The sequence below is a fragment of the Stegostoma tigrinum genome, chromosome 22 (assembly GCF_030684315.1).
Source record: "Stegostoma tigrinum isolate sSteTig4 chromosome 22, sSteTig4.hap1, whole genome shotgun sequence".
Classification (NCBI taxonomy): domain Eukaryota; kingdom Metazoa; phylum Chordata; class Chondrichthyes; order Orectolobiformes; family Stegostomatidae; genus Stegostoma; species Stegostoma tigrinum.
The window spans coordinates 16,680,453-16,700,376 of record NC_081375.1 but is presented as its reverse complement, the minus strand read 5'-3'; the positions used below and the strand labels follow the sequence as shown (position 1 = coordinate 16,700,376).

Here is a 19,924-nt window from a genome sequence, read left to right as displayed (position 1 = left end):
CCGACTGACTTACTCAGAGTCCCCAGACTTTTTGCACTGAACCTGCAAGTCTGACTGTCGTGCACTTCCTGGTCTTCAGACTATCGGCTCACTGAGTCTGACCATCGCAAGTTCCTGGCTGGCCATGTCCAAGCCACTCGACTGATAATGAATGATGTCCTTGACTTACTGTGCCAGGACCTCCTGACTGAAGGCTATCTTCCTTGGCCTGACTGAGAAACAGTCCCTCATACTTTGAGACTTGGCTGTTTGGTTGAACAAATTTCAGTGAGTTTGCCGCATAAGGTACTAGCAAATGGTGCAGGTATCAGATGAACATAGCCTAACACTGTGTGGCAACATGTTCATTCCTTTGACTGATCACTTCTGACAATGAAGTCAAGCTACCTAGTTTTGTGTCTGTGAAGCAAGGTGAGAAAAGTTTGACGAGCCTCTAAGCTCTAGCTGATAGGGCACATCGCAAAAAGGCAAGGCATAGGCTCTGTGAGTATTGAAGAAAGCACAAAGTGAGTGAGCACTAAAAGACCCAAGCAAACAGCCCTGAGGTACACCCTAGTCCAACTAGGTGCTAATCCCTGCAGGCAAATTATCTTGGCAGTATTGTTACAGTGATAAGTGCCAGTACACTCCAAAATGGGGCATTGAAGAGCAGTTGTAAGTGTTTTGGAGATATTTCATGAGGGTGCAGTGAGTCTGGTATGTGTCCATGCCAAGGCCCGTGCTGTTGTTGTCAATGGAGCAAGCCTAAAATGTTCTGTACTGTTGATCAAGGTAAAGGTTTGGAAAAGCAAGCAATGAGCTGGAGCCACCAGATACCCTCTCTGACTTTAATGTTAGAAACTCTTGGCATCTAGTTTCTATCCACTAGCTGGGAGAATGGCAAACTGCATATCAATGAGGAGAGATTAGGTAAAAAGACATGTAGCATGTGCAAAATAGATCTCTCGTGGCTCACCAATGACATTCCTGTCTCGCCATTCAAAGATTGGTTGACCTGACTTTTTTCCTTTTGTCAATGAGAGTGTAATTTCTGCCAATTTCAATGTTTTCCCAACTGACTCATTAATGCCCATGTCATTTGGGAGCAGGAAGAATTCAAACCAATATGTCTAATATTGGGCAGTGTGAAGGATGTGAGCCAGTGCCAAGAAGTTGCACAAATGTTGGTTCCAGGTATAAGTACAGTTAAATAGATCGAAGAGAGAAACTGAGGTTGTTCTCCTTAAAGAGGGGAGATTTGATAGTATTCAAAGTCATGAGGAGTCTAGACAGTGCGAACAGAGAAGAGCCAAGAGACCGAGGACACTGATAGAAGGTGAATACCAAAAGGAGCAATGTTGTCAATAGGAAATGCTTTGTATACATGTGTTATACTGTACACGTATGGGCAGCGCGGTGACTTGATAGCTCACTGCTGCCTCACAGCACCATGGTCCCGGGTATAATTCCACCCTCGGGTCTGTGTGGAGTTTGCACATTCTCCCCGGGTCTGCATGGATTTCCTCTGGGTGCTCCAGTTTTCTCCTACAGTCCAAAGATGTTAAATTAGGTGTTTAGCCGAGAGAAATGCAGGGTTACAGGGATAGGGTAGGATGTTCTTCGGAGGGTCGTTGTGGACTCAGCAGACCAAATGCCCTGCTTCCACACACTGTGGCGATTCTATGCTTCTGTTTACAACATATATCGTCAGCACATTTGATACTGTACACTCTGCTCCCTGGAGGGGAGGTAAAAGCAGACAGCTTGATCTCATTAAAGATAACAAAGTGTGCAGCTGGATGAACACAGCAGGCCAAGCAGCATACTAGGAGCACAAAAGCTGACGTTTCAGGCCTAGACCCTTCATCAGAAAAAAAAGCTTGATCTCATTGTCAGAAGGGATCAATCAAAGGAATGAACATGTTGTTCATCTGATACCTGCACCATTTGCCAGTACCTTATGCAGCAAACTCACTGAAATTGGTTCAACTAAACAGCCAAGTCTCAAAGTATGGAAGGAGTATTTCTCAGTTAGGCCAAGGTAGACAGCTTTCAGTCAGGAGGTCCTGGCACAGTAACTCAAGGATACCATTCATTATCAGTTCCTGAGGAAGGGTCACCGGACACAAACATTAACTCTGTTTTCTCCTTCACAGATGCTGCCAGACCTGTTGAGCTTTTCCAGCAACTCTGTTTTAATCCCAGCCGACTGTGTTTGCAAACCAATTCTTAATCCATGGGTGAGGGCCTGAAGAGAAAAAGAAGTTGCAAATTATGGGGAAGGGGTCGTGAAGTGGTCTAGCTGTCTTGCTCTTGCTGAGAACTGACGTGAACATGACTGGTTGAATGACCTCTCTCAGTGCTATAGTAATCATTCAACGATGATTTTCATCCTCCCAAAAAAGCTAAAGCAAAGCAAGTATACAACAGGGAAATGTTCTCCATATGATTCACCAGTTATTGAAGGTGATTTGACAGTTGTGCATTCTAGATTTTCTCTAATTCCTTCCAGGGTACACTTTTTGCTACAATTATGTGGTGCACCCAGAGATGTCAAAAACCATTTCAACTTCGTTTGACGATTAAACACAGAATTACAATTTGAAGTACTTTTTATACTCACACATCTTTAATACATCTAAAAATGCACGTGGCCAGTTCCTGCTTGTACAACAATAATTTGCTGAAACAAAAACAAAGTTGCTGGGAAAGCTCAGCAGGTCTGGCAGCATCTGTGGAGGAGAAAATAGAGTGAACGTTTCGGGTCCTGTGACCCTTCCTCAGAACTTGCTGGACTCTGGTGCCTGACATTTATTTGCATTTTGCTGGGGTTTTTTTTGCTCAGAGCGGCATTGAGTCCTCCCTCCTGCATATCCAAGGAAGGTGGCGATGTAACAGTTTGCTTCTCCTAATATTTAGTTCAGATTGGATAATTCCTCCCATGTGACAGGCTGAGTCGCTGGTTTGCTTTGCTGTGTGTGAAGAGTTTTTCACTGATTGCATTTGTTCATTCCGCTGGTGATGTCGAGAAATTGAAAAGTATCAGGTAATTTTTTTAACCGACTCTTCACAAAGTTACCCTGCTCGTTCTGAAACAGTGGAAGTTGTGGGAACAAACTTGTCTGATTTGTTGTCCCGAGATTAAATTAATGATTATACTTCAGATCTTTCCGTTCTGTTTCCTCGTTTTCTTCCAGCTGGTCGGTTCCCTGCTGATTTTTAAACCTGCGAATGTCAAATTAAATTCGATCCCCAGAGACCTGGCCACATAATACAAATAAGTAACAAACACTGCAAATTGTGTAAATCGGTTAACAGAAACGGGGAAATTGGAATTGCATTCCTGAGTAAACAGAAGTTGGTCGTCAGGCTTTGTTTCAAGTTTAAGACCCTTCCTCTGGTCTTGAATATTGATTCATTGAACTTTTGGAATACTGCAATATGCTGAGTATTTCCAGAGTTTTCTTTTGCTGAAAAGTTCAACACATCTGTTAAAAACAATAAGGTGTTGATCTGCTGTCAGGACTGTTTCTAGCTACCTGTTATATAAAGACTAACTTTTTGGGAATAATCAGGATGGCTAGAAATACATTTGCTTGATTTTGACTAAAGTAAATCCACTCCATCTGCTAAATTGCTCCCAGAAGACCATGGTTAGTAACTTTGCAGATGACACCAAAATTAGTGGTACAGTGAAGAAGGTTATTTAAGATGGCAAAATGATTGTGATCAATGGGCTGAGGAGTGGCAGATGGAGTTTAATTTGGATAAATGTGAGCTATTGCATTTTGGTAAAACACACAATGACAGGACTTTTACAATTAGTGGTAGGGCTATCGGTAACGTTGTAGTACCCAGGGTTCAGGTATGTAATTCTTTGAAATTTGCATTACAGGTAGACAGAATAGTTAAGAAGGCATTTGGCATGCTTGCCTTCATTGCTCAGACCGTTGCCTCCCTTACTCAGTGAGGAAGGACTGCAGATGCTGGAAGCCAGAGTCTGTAGGTGTCAGGCTGGAAAAGCGCAGCAGATCAGTCATCAAATGAGGAGCAAGAAAGTCAGCATTTCGGCCCGAAACATTGACTTGCCTGCTCCTCGGATGCTGTCTGATCTGCTGTGCTTTTCCCGCCTCACACCTATAGAATTTGAGTATAGGAGCCAGGACATCATGTTGAGATTGTACAGGACGTTGGTGAGGCCTCTTCTGGAATAATGTGTGCAGTTCTGGTCATCGTGCTATTGGAAGGGTACTATTAAACCGGAGAGGGTTCAGAAAAGGTTTACTAAGATGTTGCTGGGACTGGAGGGTTTGAGTATTAAAAATAGGCTGGAGAGCTTGGGACTTCTTTCATTGGCGCACAGAAGATTGAGGGGTGACCTTAGGGAGGTTTATAGTCATAAGGGACTTGGATAAGGTGAGTAGCGTGGGTCTTTTCCCTAGGATGGGGGAATTCCACACTAGGGGGCATATTTTTGAGGTGAGAGGAGAAAGTTTTAAAAGTGCTTACTGAGAGGCAACCTTTTTACACAGATAGGTTTGGGTGTGGAATGAAGTGCCAGAGGAAGTGGGGGTGTAGGTACAGTTACAGCATTTAAAAACATTTGGCTAAGTATACGAACAAGAAAGATTTGGAGGGATATGGGCCAAATGCAGGCAAGTGGGACTAGTTGAATTTGGCAACATGGTTGGCATGGACTTGTTGGAATAAAGGATCTATTTCCATGCTGTAAGACTCTACGACTCTCTTTGACATAGCAGGTGTTGGCTATTCAGCCCATCGAGTCTACCCTACTATTCAAGCAGATGATGGCAACTCTTCTTTCCTGCCTCTGCCTCATCATCTTTGATTTTTTTCTTGATTAAAAATCTGCCTCTCGCAGCCTTGAACGTACTTCAAGATCCAACCATGAAAGCCCTGTGTCATAAAGAATTCCACAGATTCACTGCCTTCTGAAAGAAGAAAATCTTCCTCATCTCTGTCTTACTTTGAGATTAAGCCCTCTGGGCCTAGACTGTCCCATAAGGGGAAACAACCTTTCTGAATATACCGTGTGAAGTCCCCTAAGAATCTTGTATGTTTCAATAACATATAGCCTTCGCACAAAGTTACTTGGGGCCTAACACACACGCACACACATAGAAGTTAGAAAGAGATGGTGTTCAATTCAAAGGAAGATTAGACATAAATAGTTTAGAGTCCTTTGGGAGTCCCTGACCATAAGGTTTTATCTGAGATCACTGTCAGTTATATAAAACAAAAACACTACAGATGCATTCTCCTATGTCCTCCATCTCAATCACATCTTTTCTGATGATGCCACTTTCGCTCTCAGAAATGCCCACCTTTTTCCTCAACTGAGGATTTCCTGCTGCTGTGGTCAACAGGATCTTTAACCTTTCTCCTGCACTTCTGCCCTCACCCTTTCCTTTCTCCACCACAGCAAGGATAGGATCTCCCTGATCCTCACTTACCAGCCCACCAGTTTTCACATCCAAAGGATTGTAAGCTGCCATTTCCGTTACCTCCAGTAGAATGTCACAACCATGTGCAAATTCCCCTCCTCTCTTCTGCAGGGACCATTCCCGCCAGGATACCTTGGTTCACTCCTCCTCCATTCCCAAACATTTCCACACACCCCCAAAGCACCTTCCCATGCAAGTGCAAAGGCTGTGATACTTAGCTGTTTACCTCCTCAGGATCCAAGGACCCAGACACACCTAGGTGAAGTACTGTACTTGACTCAACCTAGTCTGTTTGCTGCTCACAATATTGTCTCCTCTATATTTGGGAAATGAAACACATTTGGGTGACTGCTTTGCAGGACACATACCTTCTGTCCAGTTTCCAGTTGACTGTAACTTAAACACACCACCGCGTTCCTTGGCCAACATCTCTGTATCAGGCTTGCCGCAGTGCTCCAGCAGGCTGGAAGAACAGCATCTTATTTTCTACTTGGGGGACCCTGCAGCCTTCAGGACTCTAACTTCAGAACCTGATTTCATCCTTCCATGTTCTTTGCCCACCCCACACCCAGTTCCGTTATGACATGGTGCTTTTAGCACAGTCACCTGTTCTCACCTACTCCTAGGCCAATTAACACGTTGTATGGGTTGCTTTCAGTGCAGCTCACCAACTCTGTCATCCTCTTAGCTCTTATTATTACTGGTTCAGCTTTTCTTCTGTCCTGGTTGGCTATCCAAAATCTCCTCCTTGTTTATCTACTCCTTTCATATCTTTCTGTGTGTGAGCTGCATTTCTGCCCGTCCGCTCATTGTCTCCTCCACCACCAACTTCAACACTTTTTCCCAGCTGCTAACCGTTCTCGTCATCAGATTTGAAACCTTAACTGTCCTTTCTTCTCCCAGATGCTGCCAGACCTGCTGCACGTGGCCGGTTAGCTCAGCCAATTAGAGCATGGTGCTAATAACACCAAGGTCGTGAGTTCACTTCCTGTACGGGCCAACTGTAGTTTTAGGGGAGACAATGGTCTAGTGGTATTACCGTTGGACTGTTATTCCAGAAACCCAGATAACATTCTGGGGACCTGGGTTCAAATCCTGCCATGTGAAATTTGAATTTAATAAAATATCTGGAATTAAGAATCTAATGTTGATCATGAATCCATTGTCAATTGTTGGAAAAACCCATCTGGTTCACTAACGTCCTTCAGGAAAGGAAACTGCCATCCTTACCTGGTCTAGCCTACATGTGACTCCAGACCCACAGCAATGTTGTTGACTCTGAATTGCCCTCTGGGCAATTAGGGATGGGCAATTAATGCTGCCTGGCCAGCGATGCTGTCATCCCATTAATGAATAAAGATTTCACCAGCAATTTCTGTGTTTATAATAGCCAGTTAACAGGTTTCTTGGATTATCAGCAGCAATGAATATAACAGTTTTAAGTTCTAGGTTTTTTGATATTTCTTTCTAATCAGCCCTGCCATAGGACACATTTCTTGTTGAGATAGAGCTTTCTCTGCCTTTGTTATGTTTAGTGTTGTACGTTAGTTCCATCATTTCTGGTCTGCCATAAAAGAGCTCCTTAAAATAGCAGTGTTTGTGTAGATTTCATGTCCCCTGAAATTGTGTTTTTCATTCTTGACAATTGTAGGCTCCGTCTCCAAAACGTGTGAAGATTCTCACAATGGTATGAACTGACCAGTGTTAATGCTTGGCAGAAATGCTAATTTCAGCTCAGACTGCTCTTGATCTAATCAATATCAGTTTTATTAAATTTGGGCAATGTGTGTGGGTCAGGCAATCCCTGTCGTCATCTTACATTAGTATTTCAGGCCATCAAATTCCCAGGTATTAAGTTGGCCAATGGGATTAAAGATCAATAGGCTGTATTTTATATCATATTGACATTCCCTGTGAATGTCTTGGGATATTTTATTACATTGAAGGTGCTAAATGAAGAAAGCATTGGTTTATGTTAGGACAGTACGGCTCATTAAGCTGGTGCATTGACAAAGCCATCAAATTACTTCCATTTTCTCAACGGTTACATTCTCCATAACCCTGCACATCTTTTCTTTTCAAATATATACGCAATTGAAAACGTTGTCAGTGGCACTTTGCACAAACTCTTCTTCTTTACCACTAACTACACCATCTTGTTTTCCCACTCTCTGTGATGAATCAGACTTCTCAATTTTAGCATGCGCTTACAGCCACAGCAAGCATTAAGCTTCATCTCTTACCAGTCACTGCTTATAGCTCAGAAGGAAGCCATTTGGCCTGCCATGACTGTGTTCGCTCTCTGAAGGAGCTTACTGCCACTCCCAGGCCATTTTCTAATTGCTGTTCATGTTCTTCCTTTACAGATAATCAAATTCTCTGGAATATTTAAATTAGATTAGATGCCCTACAGTGTGGAAACAGGCCCTTCGGCCTAACAAGTCCACACTGATCCTCAGAGCATCCCAACCAAACCCATCCCCCTATAACGCACACACTCCTGAACACTACGGGCAATTTAGCATGGCCGATCCACCAAGCCTGCACATCTTTGGACTGTGGGCGGAAACCGGAGCACGGAGAAAATCCACGCAGACACGGGGAGAATGTGCAAACTCCACAATTACAGTCGCCCGAGGCTGGAATCGAACCCAGGTCCCTGGCGCTGATGCAGTGCTAACCGCTGAGCTTATTGAACGTACCTAAAACAGCCCACAAGGCAGAGCGTTCCAGATCCCAAACACCTGACGTGTGGAAAAGTTTTCCATTATGTTGCCATTGCTTCTTCTGTCAGTTATTTTAAATCTGTGTCACCTTCTTCCTCATCCTCCCACCAGTCATGAAGTTCCCTGACTTTCACTTGGGCAATATAACCCACTTCAACTTGTATACCAACACCTTTGCTTTTGGGTCCGTCATGCCTTTCTTTCTGTCAAGCATCTTGAACTTTTTACTGTGTTGAAGACATTCTAAAAATACAGATAGTGTTTGGCCTGTCTTAATTTGACTATTGCAACTAACTTCATTAATCTCCCATTCTACACTCTATAAACTTCAACTTTCCTGAATTGTGCTACACATATGCTGTCTTGTTTAAATTTGTGTTCACTTATTAACCATGCCTTCTTCAGTCCATACTGTTTTCTCATAATTCAATACAAGCTGAAATTGTGCCCTGTGACATTACTCCACCTTATGTTTACAATCTCCTGGAACCTTTTATCTTCCTGACTCTCCCAGCTTCTATTTATATCATCTGATTATGGCCTCTAATACATTGATAAAAGATATTTGGGTACTTTTTGCTATCTTTTTAAACTTCCAGTCTAAAATTCATCATCTACGTAAAAGTCCATCTGCAACATATCTGTCTTTGCCCAGATTTGGTCTAATCTCTTTCTTCCAGTTTTTGTGTTAACTTCCTTTTTTGTTTTTGTGAAGTATCCTGCTATTGTACCATCTGTTAAAGGCACTGTACAAATATAGTGTGAGTGATGTGAGGCTGGCTGATTACTGGTATTTAACAGCAGGCAAATACTATGCTCAAATTTTAGACTCTAATCATTGTTGAGTTGCATATATTGTTTGGGTGGTATTTTTTGTTGACATATGCATAATGTGAATTAAAAACACAAACACTTCTTACAGTAATAAAATGCAACAATCGGTCTTGTTATTCTTTATTATTAAATTAATTTCAAGTGTATTGACTTATTGATCTCTTCATATTGTTGAAGGGGATCTAGACATGACATATTAAACCAGCGCAAATGTGTTTTTCTATTTGTGGGATATGGTATTCACTGGTGTGGCTATTATTGGTTGGCCATCCCAAATTACCCTAGAGAATGTGGTGGTGAACTGACTGCAGTCAGTGGAGAGGTATGTGCATCTACAGTGTTGTGAGGAAGGAATTCCAGGATTTTGACACAGTGACTGTAAAGGAACAGTGAAAACTTGCCTAGTGAGGATGGTTTTTGGCTTGGAGGAGTACTTGCAGGTGATGTTCCCAAATATCTCCTGCCCTTGTTCTTCAAGGTGTTAGGATTCATGGGTTTTGAGGTGTTGTCGAAGCAGTCGAAGTGAGATGCTGCAGTCCATCTTGCAGGTGTGCATTGCTGCCACTGAGTGTTGAGTGAAGGAATTGAAAGTGGTCGATATGGTGTCAGTCAAGAGGGTGCCTTTGCCTGGATGGTGTCGAGCTTTTTGAATACTGCTGGAATTGAACTCATCCGGACAACTGGGAAGTGTTCCACCACACCCCTGACTTGTAAATGGTTTCGGGAGTCAGGAAGGGATGTGTTCGCTACAGAATTCCTAGCCACCAACTTGCTGTTGTAGCCACAGCTGGTTCAGTTCAGTTTCTGGGCAGTAGTAAACTCCAGGATGTTGGTAGTTCAAGACCCAGAGATGGTAACTTTTTTTATTTCAAAGATATACTTTATTCATGAAAAATATCTTTTGTGGGAAGTGGGCATTGCTGGCTGCCCAGCATTTCTTGCCCATCCCTAGTTGCCCTTGAGAAGGTGGTGGTGAGCTGCCTTCTTCAACTGCTGCAGTCCTCCTGCTGTGGGTTGACACACAATGCTATTAGGGACAGAATTCCAGCGTTTTGACCCAGCGACAGTGAAGGAACAGTGATAGATTTCCAAATCAGGATGGCGAGTCGCTTGGAGGGGAACTTGAAGTTGGTGGTGTTCCCATGTATCTCCTGCTCTTGTCCTTCTGGATGGAAGTGTTCGGGGGTTTGAAAGGTGCCGCCTGAGAATCTTTGGTGAATTTCTGAAGTGTATCTTGTAGATAGTACAGACTGTTTCTACTGAGCGTCGGCACTGGAGAGAGTGGGTGCTTGTGGATGTAGTGCCAATTAAGTGGGCTGCTTTGTCCTGGATGATGCCCAGTTTCTGAGCATTGTTGGAGCTACATTCATCTATAACAGTCCTAACTCAGGCCTTGTAGATGGTGGTCAAGCTTTGAGGAGTCAGGAGGTGAGTTATCTGCCACGGTATTCATATTCTCTGACCTGCTCTTGTAGCTACTGTGTTTATGTGGTTAGTCCAATTGAGTTTCTGGTCAATGATAACCCCCCAACAAGTTGGTAGTGTGGGATTCAGTAATGGTAACACCATTGAATGCCAAAGGGTGGAGATTAGATTTTGTCTTACTGGTGATGTTCATAGACAGGCACTTGTGTGAAGCGAATGTCACTTGCCACTTGTCAGCCCAAACCTGGATATTGTGAAGATCTTGTCGCATTTGAAGACAGACTGTTTCAGTATCTGAGGAGTCATGAGCGAATGGTGCTGAATATTGTGCAATCATCGAACGTCCCCACTTTTGACCTTATGATGGAGGGAAGGTCATTGATGAAGCAGCTAAAAATGGTTGGGCTGAGGATATTACCCTGAGGAATACCTGAAGAGATATCCTGGAGCTGAGATGATTGACTTCCAACAACTACGATCATCCTCCTAAGTGTCAATTATGACTCCAGCCACTGGAAAGTTTGTCCCCGTCTACCCACTGATTTCAGTTTTGCTAGGGATCCTTGATGCCACACTCAGTTGAATGCAGCCTTGGTGTATGTATAAACATAGTGACAAACGCAGTTCGGTCTGTACGGGAACATATCAAGGAAACAAACAAACATGGTATTTTGACTCTATTCAAAAAAGCAAAGGCACCCCTTACATGTGCAATACTGTATTAACATGTATTTGAGACTGGAGTTGTTGGTTGGCTCACCAGTGGGATAAATAAACATGCAGAAATAGATCCCATCTACATATCACTACGGTGCAAAACTAGAAACGGAAATACCCACCATGACAGAACGGACCATATAAATTCAGAGTGGGATGGAACAACTACGCACTAATGGAGGCCAGACAGGACTGAAGATGTCACCTAGAAGGGAGATGAAACATTTGTATGAAAAGCAGTCAGCTTGGTGGCCCAACCAACAACTGCAACCACAACGCGAGCTTCAGATCTTTGCAAAAACATGTATTTGAGGCTGTAGGAGGGTCCAAAAACTGAACGTACACCCATTTAACTTGTCCTTTGTGCTTCGGTGGCAGCTGCCCCAAGCTTTACTGTATCCCCCAGCACAGAGCCCTGGACCTTGGAATGTGCCAGTCTGCAAACTGAACATCAAGGTCTGATGAAGGGTCTAGGCCCGAAACGTCAGCTTTTGTGCTCCTGAGACGCTGCTTGGCCTGCTGTGTTCATCCAGCTTCACACTTTGTTATCAAGGAAAGATAGTTCAGTTTCATTCTTGTTGGAGATGGTCATTTCGTGGCACTTGTGCAGCATAAACATCATTTGCATCAATGTTTCTTCAGTGTGCAATGCATAGAAAATCAAGAGATATATTGTCATGAAGATATGCTTCAATGGAATTAATTTGTTACCTTATTGGCTGATCATACGTACTGAAGTTGTAAAAAGTACATTTCATATAATGAAGACACTGACTGAAAATGGCTGACATTTTGCATCAATGTAGCTGCATTCCATACCATGGGAACACAAGGTCTACAGAGACCCCAGAAGGTGCCATGGCATTTCTGGGGGTTGGAATGGCCCCTTCCTATCTCTCCATACGGAACATGGATATTTCTGGAATTAGGGGCTAGGACATTAATGTATCAATCATCCTGATATAGCTACAGCTGAATCAAAGCTGTGACAGATGTTGTGTTTTGGAATATACTGCTAATCTGGAGAGAGCTCATATGAATATGATCTTTTTGGTAAAAGCTTCAATTTGAATTTGGGCAGAGACCATACAAGCAGCTGGAGCGATTGCCTTTTTTCCCACGATCTTTCCACAATTTGTCATTCAAGCTTTAAACTTCATCTTGCTGGGAAAGTAAAATATGTTCACTGCTTTACAACAGACAGGGCCTCGAACGAAAACTGTCGGCATTCTCCAAGTTATTTGCAGAAAGGGACATGACCACCATAATTTAGATCAGCAACTTTAGCTGAAGAAACAGGGCCTGTGCACAAAACCAGTGTGTGTTTTCTGACTTGCCGCCTTTTTAAATCTGCATTAACTTGACGGAGCTTACCATCAGAATCTCTTTTTCTGTCCGCTTGGGCTTTGAGAGTGTGTTTGCACACGGTGGGAAGTCAGACCATTTATACAGTTTTAACATTTTAACTTGGATCATTTTAGCACTAAAACTAATGAGTTACATGTTTAATTCACAAATTATGTCTAGTGCCTCTGTCACATAAGAACTTATCAAAATAAAAGAACCAAGTGTGAACCCGTTGCAGCTAGTCATGATGCACCCGTTTACTGTACACTGACCACAAATTGCACAATCACCTGGAAGAAGCAAAGGAAACAGAACATCAGAGATGGAACAAAACATAGGAGCAAGATACAGCCATTCAGGCCATCGAGATCTCTGCCCTTCAATCATGGCTGATATATTTCTTAACCCCAATCTCCTGCCTTCTCTCTGTAACCCTTGATTTCCTTACTAATCAAGAACCTATCGTATCTATCTTAAATACATTTAATGACTTGGCCTCCATAGTCCTGTGCAGCATTGAGTTCCACAGATTAACCACCTCTGACTGAAGAAATTCCTCCACATCTCAGTTCTAAAGGGTTGAACGTTCTCTCTGAGACTGATCTTCAGGCCCTAGTCTCTTGTACAAGTGGAAACGTCTTCCCCACATCCAGTCAGAGGGGGATTGACCATGCTAAATTGCCCAGAGTGTCCAGGTATGTGCAGGCAGGGTGAATTGGTCGTGGGAAATGCAGAGTTACAGGGATAGGGTGGGGGCGTGGGGCAGGATGGGATGATCTGTGCATGGTCAGTGTGGGCTTGATGGCCTGCCTCCACACTGTCAGGATTCTATGAATCTAACCCACTTATTCTGCATGGAATCCTGGAAACTGCCACAGCTCATTCACCTGAGGAATTTGCAGCTGCGTTACCAAATGTGTGAGACACCAGTCTTTGGTTTGTGACACACATGCAGCTGACCTTTACCATTCCGGGGAGCATCGCAGTGCTTCGCTGCAAGGCTGCACTGGACAGTAGTTGTGTGCTGCATGCAGTATAATAGAAGGTGGCTGGGGAGCCTACAAAAGACAATGTCATAAGCTAGGTCAATATCTGCATCATCATCTGAGAAGGGATAGGATGAGGAGGATGAAAAACAGGACGTGGCAGTCCCTTTCCAGGCTCATGGATCTGACATAGACATAGACAGGCAGAAGAGGGTGGTTATGGCAGACCAGCCGAGGAACAGGTCTAGAGAGCAAAAGTAACAAGGTGTAGAGTTGGTTGAACACAGCAGGCCAGGCAGCATCAAAGGAGCAGTAAAGCTGACGTTTCGGGTCTAGATTTTCTGAAAAAGGGTCTACGCCCGAAATGTCAGCCTTCCTGCTCCTCTGATGCTGCTTGGCCTGCTGTGTTCATCCAGCTCTTCACCTTGTTATCTCAGATTCTCCAGCATCGGCAGTTCCTAATATCTGTATATAGCAAAGGTGATTCTTTGCAGGAGGGTGTTATCTTGCACATTATCTATCCACTAGCAGAGTCACAATTCAGGAATGTGCAATGTTAGAAACTTGCAATGCTGCCAGAAACCTTGACTTCCTTCGAAACTATAGCCAAATCATCTGGAAGACAGTCTTCCAAAGTGAAGAGACCATGCAAGTCTGCTGGAACAGAAAGTGTATTGTGACATGCTGGGCATCTGGTTATAGATGGGTTAAGTGAATGAGAAATGTGAAAGGAAGAATAAAAAAAATTTCTTTAAATGATGGGTAAGTGTACTGTGTCTGTTTTCAGTGGGGATTTAAATGTCCATGTACACAATGTCTAGAATGTTAACATGGAGGTACACAAAGCAGTTAGGAAAGCAGTTTGTTGGTCTTTATTGATGGAGGATTAGAATACAGGAATAAAGAAGTCTTGGTGCAGCTCTACTGGGCTTTGATGAGACAATTGGAGTGCTATGTCAAATTTAATTTTCAGTACCTATATAAAGAAGGATATACACACCTCAGAAGGTTTGCAACAAAGGCATACTGGATTGGATTCTGCAATGAGAGCATTTCCTTGTGAGGAAAAATTGAATAAATAATTTAATCATTTTGAAGTGTAAAAATTGATAATCTTATTAAGACATACAGTTTTGAGAGGATTGAACTTGAGAGATTGTTTCCCCGGCTGACCAGTCTAGAACTAGTGACCTTAGTCTCCAAATTGTAGTGAAGGCCCAAGACCTATTGCAGTATGGTTGACTGTTGACTGCTTGTTGAAATAGCTAAGCAAACCACTGTGGGGGTGATTAGGGTTGGGAAACAAATGCTGGTGTTGCCAGCAACACCCCATGTTCCATGAAAGAAAAGGAGATGCCTTCACATGGAGAGTACAAATGATTAGTGTGTTGAAATTGTGAAAAGCTGTCAGCATTCATAATACACAGAGGCAGCAACCACTCAGAGCAAAGCTATCCCTGTACATGGGAAGGGAAGAATCTCTGTGGAACTGCTCCTCCACTTACTGCTGGTATGCTCATGGTGAACTAATTAACAGTAAACCCGAGCGATCTGTGAACTCTGATTGGAGAAGCAGCAAGCAAGGCAAGTAAAAAATTGAAAAAGTGAGGTTTCTTTTGTCATGATACAGGCTGTGTGGGACCAAGGAAGTGTGCAGCCAAGCCTGGGAACCCATTGGGTGTTTGGTATTCATTCTGCCAGGGGTGGGGCAATGGGGTGTCTGCATGGGGGTGTGGGAGATGTCAGAACATGTCGAGGAGGGGGGGCAGAAGGGTGAGAGACAACCTATAGAAAAATATTTTAAACCTGTCAACAATGGAATAGTCAGCCAATTGAGAGCCATTAAAACTTATTATCACTAAGGTAATAAATTTCTTGCAAATAATGAGCCATCTTTCCCTGAACGTGGCATATCTTCAAGAGCTCCGTTGTGGGATAAAATGTAATTTTGTGTTATGATAATGAACACTGTCAACTGACAAATTTAAATCTGAGATTGAGTTCTAAGATGGCCTCTATCCGCACAGTAGGGATTCTTTGATTCTATGTAGTAAAAAAGGTAATAAGTACCTAGCCATAATATTTAGGTTTGTGCATATGCAATGGAAACCCATTACTTGTAACTTCACTAGTCTGTGGAGGGTGTGTTTACCATGTTTTTCTATGTACAGGAGTGTCAGTTATTTTTGGAAAAAAAATGTTTAACTTATGCCTATTGTGCCCGTTCAAAAACTGTGGTGTCTAATAAAGTAAACGTGTGTTGTGATGTGTCATTCACTGGATTGGTGATAATTGAGGATATTGATGACTTCTTCTAATTCTGTTTCTGTGAAGGCCCCAATTCCCCATAGAGAAGGTATTGTTACGTTGTGACTGTGTTACTCATTACAGAGTATGGGAAAACATAAGAAACCTCTAAAAAGCAAGCATTAGCCTCAAATCAAAAAGTAGTCCTTCAGATAATCACAAGAAATGGTTTAAATATATATTTTTTAAAGTGTCCTCATAGCTGATGATTTTTTTGTCCCAATCAGAGTGAAGTCTTAAGTTTATTTCTGATAAGTTTACCGTGTTGTTTACTAAGTAAGAGCTTGGCAGGGCACTTCAGTACAATGCTGCACATGCCCTGCACAACCATTCCTGCAGGAAGTGTTGTTTACTGGAGTTTGAAGAACAAGAGGACACTTAGAGAAAGAGCAGGGCTCACTGAGGTCCGATGTGCAGAGGTGAAAAAATGGGCCATGTATTTTAATAACAATCAAGATGCGGGGCGTAATGCAAATATATCTGGTTAGGGACAAGGAAATATTGTACGGTATAAACATGGTGAGAGGAAATTTGAATAAATTTTGTGTTAAAAAGGTAGAGTTAAAGAATCTTATAAGGAGTAACGTAGATCAGCGTTTAAAATAATCAATACATACAACTTTAATTGAAACGCTTTGCCCTTTGCATTTGACATGGTCAACATTGCACAAAGGCGTTCTCCAGAGTACCATAAATAAACGTTGTCCAAGCAAGGGAATCTGTATTGTTCCTTCCACAGCTATAAAGCATTCCAAAATCCTAATAGCTTAAGAAATATTTTTATAGAATCAGTATCATAAGAATTTTTTCACAGTCGCTGGGGGTAGGAAGAGTAAATTTGTGCTATGTTTATTCATGTTCATGTGTATTAAGAGACGTGTTTACAGCAAAGTTGTCCACACGCAAAATTTGAACACGTAACTGAAGACTTGTCCGGCTGCATTTTTTTTTAACCTTTCCCCTTCTCATCAGATTCCACAGATCATATCGAACTGCGAGGGCAACTCGGCCAGCAGGGCCGTCCTTTTTTTTTCTCTCCGAGGACAGATTGTGCACCCATTCACTAGATATGTCACCCATCAATCATTGCTGTTTACTGCTGGCTTTCCCGGATGTCCACCAGCGCTGCTCGGCGCCGAGTCCATGTTGTGAAACGGTTCTGCAGTGCTCGCCCCGTTAATCCTGACCAGGTAATCCTGACTTTTCGTTTTGCTCCTTCATTGGTAGGAGGAATTGAGTGGAGCTGGTGCAGCGGTGTGAGTGCTGCCACATTGTAGCGCAATGTTGCAGAATGTCGCGGAGAACGGATACACTGAGCGAGCGCGAGGCTCCCTGGCCTACTGCGGGACCTGCCCCACCCCCTTACCGGTGATTGGTTCCGCTTGATGCCGTGCCTTCATTGTGGGTGGGGTCTCTGACGGACCCAGTCAGCGATTGGCCCAGCGCGCTGCCAGTCAAGGCGCCTACCCGGGGTGTGTGTTTGTGTGTGACCAGAGGCTTTGCGTAGAAGCAGCTACAAAGTATCGGTCGGCCCAGCCAGGAATCTCAGGTCAGGATTGCTGCAGTGTGACTATTGTAGGCTGAAGCGCCAGGCGCTGTGGTGAACCTTTATGTTCCCGGTATCTCCTTGCTGTATTATTGCCTTTGAGGCTGGAACGGTTTATGAGGAGCTTGACCGTGACTTTCACACTTGACTGGTTAGTGCCGTGTTTCGGTGAAAGTGGGGGTTGGGGGCTGCAGTTGGTGATATTTTACACGTGCTGGGTTGCAGCATTTTGGAGTCAGCGTGCGCCTTTCGAGAGATTATATAAATCGCCATCGCGCGTTCCTATCGAAATCAATGAACTGCCCACGGATTAGTTCTGAAGGATTTGTACTCGTCACTATTTGATTTATTAATTGTTTCATCGTCAGACAACTATCTTCTAACAGTTTTATTTACCGATTGAGGTACTGTCAACGTTTCAGAAATCATTCGGCCATTAGTATTTTTTGTGTGAGAAAACCACAATTGCAGGCCTGTGACATACATTTGGAACCAATGGTTAATGGACACTAGTTTTATATGCTTGCACGTGTCGAGAAAGGGTTTAAAAACATCAACGCTCAATTGATTTTTGAAAGGAGCGGCCTACAAATCTGGACCAATCTCTCTCACTTTGGCGAAGGCTGTTTTTAAATCCATAGCAAGGAGCTTGTTTCCGTTGGTTGCACTCATGTACAAGCGAGAAGTTTGTAGGTTTAAACACCACAATTAGGCCTTGATTCTGTGATTTAGATGGCACATCAGAACAGTGCTGTGGGAGTTAATGTCAAAGGTGTCATCACATGTAATGTTGAGTTCAGGCTCCCACTAGCGTGTTACTAGCCTGTTAAGGTAGACGTGAAAGGTGCCAGTGAATCAAATAACAGTTGGTTCTGTGCATTGAGCAAGATTTCACCTTAAATTGTTGCCTCTTAAGTAGATTAACTGAATATTTATTTGATTTTTTTACTGTTGAAAAAAATGAGCAAACAGCAGCCTGTACGTAAAGCAACTCCTCAAAATACCTAATTGTAATGTGAACTGGTTTTGTTTTGAAATGTTATTTTTATTGTGTTTGTGTTTGCATTTACCACTGCCAACTAAGAAAGATGATTGTTTCTTTAATCACTTCAGCCTTCATGTCAGCTTTCAGTATATGAGTGATGATGTGGAGGTGCAGATGTTGGACTGGGGTGGATAAAGTCAGAAATTCCACAACACCAGGTTTTAGTTCAACAAGTTTATTTGAAAATGCAGTGTAGTCTTACTACTTTTTTTTCATGTTTAGTGAGAGAGGCAGTATCCAACATAGAATTTACAAGTAAAAGTTCAAAGGGTCACACCACTGCTGTGAATGTACAAAGCAGACCTAAGATTGTTAAATCTTTAATCAGTTAGAAGGTTTGAATTGATTAACATGTATATGTAGATCCCTATATTCATTTGAAGTCACTGTCCTGAGAGCTTGGTGATATTTTGGGTTAGACAATGCTTTTAGGTGTGAGGTCTTGTTTAGAATCTGTTCGTGTTTTAGTTTGGAATCAGACTGGCTTTATTTCTAAAGTAGGAATTTATAAAATGCCACATTGTCTATAAATTGTGTGCTTTTTGAACAAAATAAAATGTATCTGCAAAAACAAGTTAACTCTGTTTGTGTGTCACAGTCATACAGCACACAACAGACTGTTTGGTCCAGCCTGTTCATGCCAGCCATTATCCCAAGCTAAACTAGTCCCACCTGCCTATGCTTGCCCCGTATCCCTTTAATCTTTTCTTATTCATGTTCTTATCCAAATGTCACTTAAATGTTGTTACTGTACCTGTACCCACCACTTTCTCTTAAAGGCCGTTCCACGCGTGAATGACTATCTGTGTAGGGAAAAAAAGAATTATTCCTCCTGCCTTGTTTAAATCTTTCTCTTCTTGCCTTGAAAATGTGACCGGAAGTCTCCCACCCACAAAACAGTCACCTGCCATTTGCTTATCATACCGCTCATGATTTTATAAGTTTGAACCTCCTATGTTTCACTAAAAAATAGCCACAGCCTATCCAACCTCGCCATGTAACTCAAACCCCCCCATTCCTGGCAACATCCTGGTAAATCTCTTCTGAATTCTGTCCAGCTTAATAATAATATTTCCAGTAACAGGAGTAAAATTGTTTCTGCTGAAGGATATAGGGATGAAAAGTTGTTCAATTGGTACAAAAGATTGGACCACGAAACACACTGAGTGCTCCTGTATCCTTCTGTTTTCATGGTTAATTCTATTAGTTCCTTTCCTACTGTGTCAGGAAGGCTCCCGGTTTAAACTAGTCTGGATAGAATAGCTGATCACAGCCAGGGTGGTGAGAAAAATTTGGCTTCCTTGCTGCTTTGACAGACAGAGAGGAATGATTATGATTTCCATGTTGGTTAGCTACTCTGTGACCTTTGCTGGAAGTGTAAGAGAGTGAGCTTGTAATACTTGAAGCTAATGCACACAAGTGCATAAATGAACCATAAAAGCTGATGGCACAAAAAGGCCATTCAGCCTGTCAAGTTAATGCCAGCTCTGCGGGTACAGATTAACCAGTGTCCCCACCCCCACCAACCTCGACTCCGCTGTGCTATC

At 42.7% G+C, this 19,924-nt stretch overlaps 1 protein-coding gene across 3 annotated transcripts in view; it reads left to right on the top strand.

Moving 5' to 3' along the window:
* The first annotated feature begins 2,938 nt into the window (after nucleotides 1-2,938).
* Nucleotides 2,939-19,924, top strand: part of usp36 (ubiquitin specific peptidase 36) — an 89,115-nt gene continuing 72,129 nt past the window's right edge. The window contains exons 1-2 of one of the 3 annotated variants that reach the window (XM_059653671.1): nucleotides 2,939-3,025; nucleotides 16,759-16,976. The gene's annotated coding sequence lies outside the window, so the exon portion shown is untranslated. Of the gene's footprint in view, nucleotides 3,026-16,758; nucleotides 16,977-17,262; nucleotides 17,336-17,369; nucleotides 17,484-19,924 lie in introns of those variants that run through there. The other 2 variants (XM_059653672.1, XM_048555015.2) reach the window with 2 other exon arrangements.